The sequence below is a fragment of the Octodon degus genome, unplaced genomic scaffold, assembly GCF_000260255.1.
Source record: "Octodon degus isolate 3935 unplaced genomic scaffold, OctDeg1.0 scaffold00175, whole genome shotgun sequence".
NCBI classification, from domain to species: Eukaryota; Metazoa; Chordata; class Mammalia; order Rodentia; family Octodontidae; genus Octodon; species Octodon degus.
In genome coordinates this window covers 3,575,045-3,584,885 of record NW_004524751.1, presented here as the reverse complement: position 1 = coordinate 3,584,885, position 9,841 = coordinate 3,575,045, and positions in this window count along the sequence as shown.

Genomic DNA, 9,841 nt, shown 5'->3' with positions numbered 1-9,841 from the left:
GTGGTGGAAGTTTGTAGAAACATTAACTGCAATGAACATTTAAATAATCAATGTCATAGAAACAGGCTGCGGTGTTATTTTTTCAAAGAAAATAAATGGCACAAATTTATTTGAAGTCAATGACTATATTCTTGTTGGTGTACCAAAATAAGTTTTCTACTAAAATAAAATGTGCAAGTTACACTTTTGGGGGAGAAAACTGTGATTAATCAACTAAAATTATTGTAAGAAATGTTTAACTTTAACATATATAAAATATACACTAAGAGTAGTGTTCTAACAAACATTTTATGTTGAAAGATAAAAGCTAACCCTATTGCACTAAGTGGTGACTATACAAAGCCATGTTCTGTGACTAGTTTCTTTGAATTGTCTCCATATTTTCAGGATACTCAGGATTAGTTTTCATTAATCCTTTCTTAGTCCCTTCCTAATATGGCTCCTTTTCCTTTCTGTCTCTATAACTCACTATGGTCCAGGTAGAGTCCTAGAAAGGACCATCCTCTCTTCTTCTCTTTGATGAGAGGAACATGACCAGTCAGCTACATCAGGGCCTCACCAACACCCTACCTTTGCACTTTCAAGGAAAACCAAGATCTGCTGAACATACTCTCAGTGTACAGATTCTACCAGTAGCACTGCACTGCCATTTTATATTTTTCTAAAAATAAAGTTACTACTACTACTAATAATAATAATACAAAAGAATAATAACAATAAAAAAGAGTAATAGAAAAATGATGAAGGAAAGAATGATCTATGACATGAAATAAGTGAATTATTTTAAGGTTTTTTTCCCTGTGCTGTCTGGTAGTAAACACTTTGAATTCAAAGGTACAGCTGATTTTCAAACAAGAATGTGCCCTGATCCACACTGAAACAATAAGAATTAGATGGAAAAGGAGAATGTGGTCTGGAAAAACATAACGTGCTGCCCAAACACTAAGGACCAGAAAAACAACAATGAAATGAACAAGTTCTTGGGAATGTAACTCCACATATAACTATTGGCCATACAACCCTCTCCTTAAGAAAAATGGTAGAATTTGCAAACATTAATATCTAAGTACATTTTAGAATCTAATTATTTAAAAGTGCATGGATGTTCAAAATATAAAATATAAATTGACTGAAGCTACATTATGCATAAATCATAATATGTACATTTCTGAAAGTCACCAACAAGACTAGTTTCTCTTTAGTGACAGAACAATGTAGTTCAAGCTCCCAATTCCTTGTACTAGCAGGAGCAAGCGCATAGTTCCCAGGTTTATCTTTCTTACTATTTGTAAAGATTCCCTAACAGCGCTTCTCTTGTCAAACAAATTGATCATTTTCTTCTTTTGCTACAGCATGATGTAGAGTCCTTCCTAGATTCCCTTTGCTACTCCTGTGTGAGCTCTTCTACAACACTGCCATTTACCAGAAAAAGAAGTCATTAATTTCTATAGAGAACAATCAATACCAGGCTGTAAGCTACAATAAAACTGTTAACATAGGAATATACTATTGATGACTATTTCAGAAATGGAAATTTTAAACTACTGTGACAAGGTGTGTAGTCTTATAATCTGACAAAACATCCTTATTTTACCCCCAGAACCAATTTTTTTCTTGATTCATTTTGCCTTAAATGAACTCCTGTTCTTACTCATGGGGTCATAGTACCACTCTCTCTTGTGGAGCTAAGGAGATGGGAATGAATGAACATCATGCCAAGTTCTCAGGCTCTAGGGTCCTAGCACTATCATAACCCTTCCCTTTGAGGGGTTGCCTTAGTCGCTGGGTCTGGATTGGCCCACATCTGCCTGAATGGATGGTGCTCTCAGATAAACTCAAGGACAAAAGGGCGACATCTCCCAAGCACAAATCAAATGTTAAACCTAAAATTCAGAGTATGTTTATAGGGCCCATGTTCTCAATCTTGCCAGCTTCAATAGCTTTAAAATCCAGATTCAACTTTGAAAAGTAGGAGAAACTTCACAAATTTATGACAGCAGTTTATCCTTCTGCATAAGTATTACATTTCTGTATATTGGGGCATTAAGTAAGTCTAAATTACTCTCTCTAATGGAATATCTTCTAGCATTTCAAATAAAATGCACCTTTTAAAAAATGACTGATAACTCACAATACAGTATTTAATGCATAAAACTTTGAACAACTGAATCAGAGGATTTTTTTCACATTCATAGCTCAATGATCATATTTTTTAGGGCCATTTAGCAATTTATGCATAATTCTTGAGCAATTTATATTTGAATTTGAAATTTTGAAATGTTTTTCAATTATTAAAGGTATAATATAAAGCTGAACAGGAAAAAAATCAAGAAAAAAAGGAATTTGAACAGTTTTAACTTTAGACTTACACAAATTAATTCATTGGCTACATTATTGTCATGTTAAAACAAATACTTTTTCAATATAATTACTACCCTGATAAGAAACATACATAATCTCTCTCTTCTGTGCTTTGCTTTCTTTATCTTCAAACTCTTTGCTATACCTCTGGTATACCTCTCTATACATATATGCTACTTAATGTATTTTAGAACAGCAAATTCAAAGAAGTGATATCTAAAAGCTATTTAATCAAACTTTTTCCGATGCACATACCTTTCTAATAACTCTAATACGTTATTGACCTGATTAAAGCTTGCTACTTCTAGAGGCAGAAGGGCCTTAGCACATATTGAATGCTGTATATATAGTAAATGATGGACATAAGTCCATAATTGAAATTTCTTATTTTATGGTGCCTTTGTTGTCGCAGAGAAATAGAATCATTTTCTACTTTCATACCCTTCCCAGTTAGTGGGAGTAGCCAACAAATTGACAATGACAATTTAATTTGCTAATGTTTTGATAATGCGCTAAAAGGGAGCGCAGGAGTGCACCTGGGTGAGGGAAATAGCAATTAATTTCTCAGTAGCTCTTGCCTTCTAAAGAACAATCACCTTTGTTCCTGCCTCTGTGCGTCAGCTGCAGCCTGGCAGAGGAGCGAAGTCTAAGTCCCCTCCTAGAGAAATGCATTCTACTGTTTCTCCAAATAGGAAAAGGGAGAAAAAAAAAAAACAAAAAAAAAAAACATCTAAAGCACATGGGATATCAAGGTAGAAAGCAGAGCAGTCATGCTAAATTGCCTTAATAATGCCTTTAATACTTCTATAACACCTTGTAAAGCCTCTACAACAAACACAGGGTGTCCTCTAAGTACTCTTACTAGCACTGATATGCACTTGTTTGTAAGGACTCAAGCTCTGTACTCTTTATAGGGCCCTACAATTAGATTATAACCGTGTGGGGTATTGTGTCTAAACGTTCCTCCAAAGCCCCAGACTTTGAGATGGGGCTTTCCTGGAGGTAGCTGAATACAGTTTGTGATTGACTCGAGGTTCAATGTTAGCACTATTGGTGCTGGAGTCAAGGGTTGGGGATTGCTGGATCAGTCCACTGACTGGATTGGCACCACCCTAATTTCTGCAGTCTAGATAAAATGAAAGGGCCAGAAAGGGGCTTGTCTCTCCTTTCTTGCACTAGCTGCTTTTCTGTTTCCTAGAGCTGTGACCTGTTGTTTCCCCATCATGTGCCATCCTTGCTCGGAGCTACCCAATTATGGGCTGAGCCCTCTACAAACTGTGAGCTAAATAAACCTTTCCTCTTTCAACTTCAGGCATCAGGTATTTTTGTCTCAGCAAAGAGAGAAATGGAACAAACACAGTCCTGAATGAAGTTAACAAAGATTTATTGTTTTACCATTTATTGAGCTTCTATTATGTCTAAAGCTCAAAGAATTCAACAGTTAAATAACATACAAAATACTTTTTCTAGAGGAATTCATGGTGTTTTCTGGGAACTTGAAGTTCAGTTCAGCAAGATCCAGGAAGTGATCCACGCACTGCAGCAGGGGAGGAGAGGCTGGGCCTGTGATCAGGAGGCTGAGTGCTGGCCTCTGTGCACAGTTTTCATACAGATGAACTCCACTGAGAGTAATAGAGAAACACTGAGAGACTTTTAATAAAAATGGTATGATTAGATTTCCTTTCAGACAAACTACCCTGGCTACTAGTGTAGAAGACATTTTCATGGCTTCAAAACAAAATGGAGGTAAATATAGATTCGGACTTTCTGGCTGGCCAGGGTGCTTATATCAGTTGGAATTCAAGTCATGTCCCTTATTGGCTTATTACCAAGCAACTCCCAGCCTTGCAGTGGCTTTAGGGGTTTATGTCTTGGAAAGGCCTGCCACACTACCCTTCATCCTTAGCACTATGAGCTGCCTCTCTTCCCCTGTCCGGCTTGTTCCAGAACTCTCCATCCTATCACTACGGCAGCATTAACCACAGCTCTGGTGTCTAGAAACAACCTGACCAGAAACACAGGAACTCTAATTCCAGCTTCACTTCTGAGTAGAGTCAAAGTTTGGAGACCTTGGATTTAACTTTTATAAAGCTGCCTTAGAGGAGCTGGGTAGAAATAAAGCTTTAAGTATTTGTTGAGTATTTAATTTGCCAAGCAATGGTATCTCATTTCACAAACTTGATCCTTCTCTAATTCTTTTTTTTTTTTTTTTTTTTTTCAGAACCGGGGATTGAACTCAGGCCCTTGCACTTGCGAAGGAATTGCTTATCCCACTGAGCCATCTCCCTGGCCCCTCTTTCTCCAGTTCTGACTACAAACTGAGTTGGACAAAATTGGTTTCTAATTCAGTGGTTAGATTTAATGTTGGCTTTACGGGGAAATTTGATTTGGTTCTCATCAGTTTGGTTTGTGACTGAATTGTGAAGATAATTCAATTCATGATCCGAAGTGATGGGTCTGAGCACATGCAGCAGTCTGCTGGGTCATCAGGGAGACCAGTCAGCATGGTGTGGGGATCCAAGGCCAAGGCCTAGCAGCTCCTAGACTAACCTCTGTCTTCTTCTCCTGGTTAACCTCAACTTCCTTTTTTTGACTTTCTTTTTAAAATTTTTTTTTAAAAATTATTATCTAAAGAAAATACAAAGGCTTTCTAACCAAGATGGTGCCAAAGGTGAAGAAGGAAGCCTCTGCCCTCCCAAAGCTGAAGTCAAAGCAAAAGCTTTGAAGGCCAAGAAGGCTGTGCTTGAAGTCATCCACAGCCACAGAAAGAAGGTACAAACATCACCCACCTTCTGCCATCCTAAGACACTGCAGCTCCAGAGGCAGCCCAAATACTCCCAGAAAAGTGCCACCAGGAGAAACAAGCTTGATCATTATGCCATCATCGAGTTCCCCGGACCACAGAGTCAGCCATGAAAAAGACTGAGGACAACAACACACTCGTGTTCACTGGGGACGTCAAAGTCAATAAACACCAAATCAAACAAGCTGTAAAGAAGCTCTATGACATCGATGTTGCCAAGGTCAATACCCCAATCAGGTCTGATGGAGAGAAGAAGGCATATGTTCCACTGGCTCCCTATTATGATGCATTGGATATTGCCAAAAAAATTGGGATCATCTAAACTGAGTCTACGTGGCTAATTCTAAATATATACTTTTTCCCAATAAAAAAAGAAAAAGAAAAAAGAGAGAATACAAAACATTTTTTTAAGTTAGAAAAGATAGAACTTCACCAAACAAAACAACAGGAATCTGACAGTGGTTGCTGTATCCTCTTTTGTTTTGGGCACACGCCAAGCCCTCCCCAATCAGTGCCTGTTAGGATACCCAATGTACAGCCTACACCATCTCTACGCCCAAGCCAGCTCTATAAATTCTTTGAATCCCTGCCTCCTCCTGGAGGGTTCTTGTTTTTCTTCTGCAGCCCCACCTCTCCCAAACAATAAAGATTTTCTTACTTCTCTCTCACAACGGATGAAGGAACCTTATAGAAGGCACCACTATTTATGAAGATCAGATGTGGAGGACAGGAGCACTAAATAACATTTGTAGAACTGGGGCACTTTTAACTGAGCATTTGCCTTTAATAAAATCAGATATTGCATATAAAATAAGAGAATAAAATGGGGGGAATGAATATTTAAAATATGAAAAAGAAGACTGAAATTCTCAAAATATGTTTAAAAACATTTTGTAGAGAAAATGTTAAGAAAAATCCCAGAAGAAATGTTGGCTTTGTGTCACTACTGTTGGAACACAGGGCTTCAAACAAGCCAAGCAAGAAGTTTACCTCTGATTCTTGTTTAAAATGTAAAAGCAAAGAATTTCCTTCTTGAGTCTGCCACCCAGGTGCTTAGTCACCAGAGGTATCTCCCTGGCCCACAAAGAATATCCTAAAATGTGAGATACTTCTGAGACATTGAGGGAAATAATAACTTAACGACCCTTAAAATAAGACATGAATTTGGTCTTGATTATTGAACAAGACAAACTCTGTTGGACAGTTAGGAGTCAGAAAAAATATTGTGGTAGGTTGAAGGATTGTTATGCGTCTTTCCCATAACAACCATGAAGTAGAAACAACAGATGATACAAGTGACAAATTAATAACAACCAAGATTTTATACTTGTTTTATATTATATATCACTTATTTTAAATTACAGAAATTTAAATGATCTTACATACTTACACAGGAAATAAGAATTTCTGAAAAGTAACCATCTGGCTACTTTGAGTCGTGACTTACTTTTTGTTCTAAACCTCTATATTTTAAGGGGAAAGATAGTTCCTGTGACATTATGGAGTAGCAGCAGCATTTGAAATTTTGAAAGATTTGGCATTTTCCATGCACACACCACTTGTGGTGCCCCCAAAGCCATATATCTCAGTAAAAAGAAATACTAATTTATTGCACCATTCATTTATTTATTCTAAAATGACCTATACAAACACTTGAATTTGTGCAGGCTAATCTCAAAATAGAAACAGACTAACAAGAGAACATGTATGAGAAACTCAAAAATATGGATTAAGAAAATGGAAAAATTCTTTAACAGAAAGAAGAAAGAAAAAGGGAGGGATTGGACTGTCTCTGGGTGATTGATCGAGTGAGGGATTTCTCATCAACAGCACCTCCTTGGTGGTGTCACCTAATACGTAGGGATAAGACTGCAGGAAAATTTGTTTTCAGTTCTCTGTAGAATTATTCTATTTTAATTATTTTGTAACTGAAAGACGTTCAGAAAGAACTACAACTATAAGTGCAACTACAAATAAATGGATTCAGAGAACATTTAGGATATTCCAGCGGCCATTCTAAACTGCTACAAATCACCCCATTTAATCTTCACAATAAGTCCAAGAATTCAATATGTTGATTCGTTTCCTTGTACATCATTTTAAAAAATGACTGTGTCAATTATATAAATGCTGTATTTAATACTTAATATAGACATTTCTCAATTTGATATAATCAAGGGCCTTCATGTCCTTTACATTTTGCTTCTTAAGTAGGATTTGTAAGTTAAATATTCTTTTCCTTGTTTTATTATTAATTTTAATAAATATTGAAATATTATAAAGAACTACACTAGCAATAAATATTTCTGAAGGCATCAACCATGAACTAAATAGTTAAACATTTCACTTTGTACTACCAAAGTAGTAATTAATTCATGAGCTCCTAGAAAGCCTACAGAAAGCACTCCCTTATCTAATGATATTTCATCTGCACTAGGAGATGGATATTTGTAATAGATGATCTTCCTTGATCAGAATTTTTAAATTGTATAATCCATACCAATTTAACACAAATATAATTACAGAATTTATTAAGAATAAATACTAGAAACATGCAGAAGCGTATACTATAACTCTACCTATATTTGTGCATAATACATGATATTCTGATTATATGTACAATATATATATATATATATATATATATATGTATATGGAGAAAGAAAGAATCTTCCAAACAATATATGCATCAGAAAAATAAAAATTTGTGTATATATTTTAATACTAAATTTATTGAGGCATCATGAGATCAATACAAGTCTGGCCTCCTCCATCACAAGAGGTGCTCTAAGTTGTGGACAGTGTCTTCCAGGCATTAATATTAATATGATCAATTCTTGAAGTCTGTATATATTTTTTGGTGGACTGTGTATTTGTATATATGTATTAAAAGATTAATATTTTGCTCATTCATTAAATATTCATATATTTTCTGTGGAAATTTATATTAGCTGTTTTGCTCATACTGATTAATGTGTACAAATAAAGCAGCAGGATTTTTTCTACGCATTTAATATGAAATCAGTCATTGTTAGCAATTAAACCATAGCAAGTAATTAGTGATCAACATATGATAAAAAATAAATGAACAGTTACCTTTCACAAATACCGTAATTGAGCACTGGCTTATTGAATGATATCATTCAACTACTAATGAATATTTATTTTCAACACTTTATGTTTTTGTTGTCACATCATGTTACAAAAAGAGTGTTCTAGATTGTGAACTACAGAGAGCTGACATTTAAAGCATGCAGTCCCCCTCTCCTTGGGGTGGGGAGGACCAGTATTAACACGGGAGGACACTGGGATTTATAAGTAGGTTGTTTCATCTGTGCAAAGTGAGATTTTTGTTTGTCACAGCAATAGGTTCTTCTCCATTTACACAGTATAGTAAACTGGAGAGGTCAGAGCAGTTGATTGAACTTGGTGCCACAGGAAGAGAGTGCATTTACGCTTGGAAGCTTCCAACATCTCTGTCTCCAGATCCCGGGATCCACGCTTCTCTCCCTGTGGGCACGTACTCTCCTTGTTGTCAATGGGAGCTCAGTTCCAAGAAGAAAAGAAAATGGGCTTAGCTAAAATTAATTACCAGACTGTTTGAGGTCTCATTTTAATGCTCTGTTTATTAGAATCAAAGTCTTATATGTGGCTCGCTTTATTCTTCACTTGATTTTCCTCAGTAAGGAACAGAAGGTAGGTGTAAAACAGTGTGGTTGCCCCACAAATAATCTATTATACATTTCATTAATACAACATATCTATGAACATGAAAGTATAAACCAAATTCTAAAGGGAAAAGGCTATGTTTATTTAGAGCCAAATAAAAATAATTTTATTTCTATCTCTTAAAAATGGAAATTTACCATACAGTCTGAGATTTAAGAAGTGTTTGTATATTTCTCACTGCAGTTCTATCACAAATTCAAAGCCCAAACTCTAGTTACTCAGGAAGGTGGACAGTGCTACTTACTAACTTTGTGATATACAATAGCTTCATTTACAATCCTTGCATATTAATTTGCTCATCTGTAAAATAGTGATACCAATGACATTGATCCTGAAAAGTAACATGATGTACTTAAATGCATCAATATAGTCGCATCCTTAGAACTATACTGAGAATGGAATAAGGTTTTGTAAGGTTTAATACTTCTGAAAAAATTAATGCATAAATAAGATAAACCAAAAATGAGGATATTTATGTGTTGTAGAATAATAAAAGACAGTAAATAGTTTTTCATATAATCCAGTTGCACTCTTAATATTGTGCAGCTAGGTGGATCTTCCCTGGAAATTTTACCTTCTTACATATATTTTTTTTCTGTATTTTAGGGAAAGGTCTACAGGGTGTTCAGATCGGATTCGTAGTCTTACCAGATTATTAGATTGGACTCGTAGTGATCTGTCTGTTTACAGCCTCCCAAGAGCTGGGATTACAGTAGGGCACCACCATGCCCAGTCTCAATTGCCATCTCAGCACTCCCCAGAGGCGGGGCCGGCACAGCAAGCCAGGGGATCAAACCCCACCCTGAGCCTGCTGGCAGGCACTTTAATCTGCTGAGCTGTTTGGCTGGCCCTTCCTCTCATACTGTTTGCAATGAGCTTTCATCACTTAGCAACCCTTAAGTGCAAGCTCCTAATATTGCTGGTGTTGTTGGAGTCAAACTCAACCAG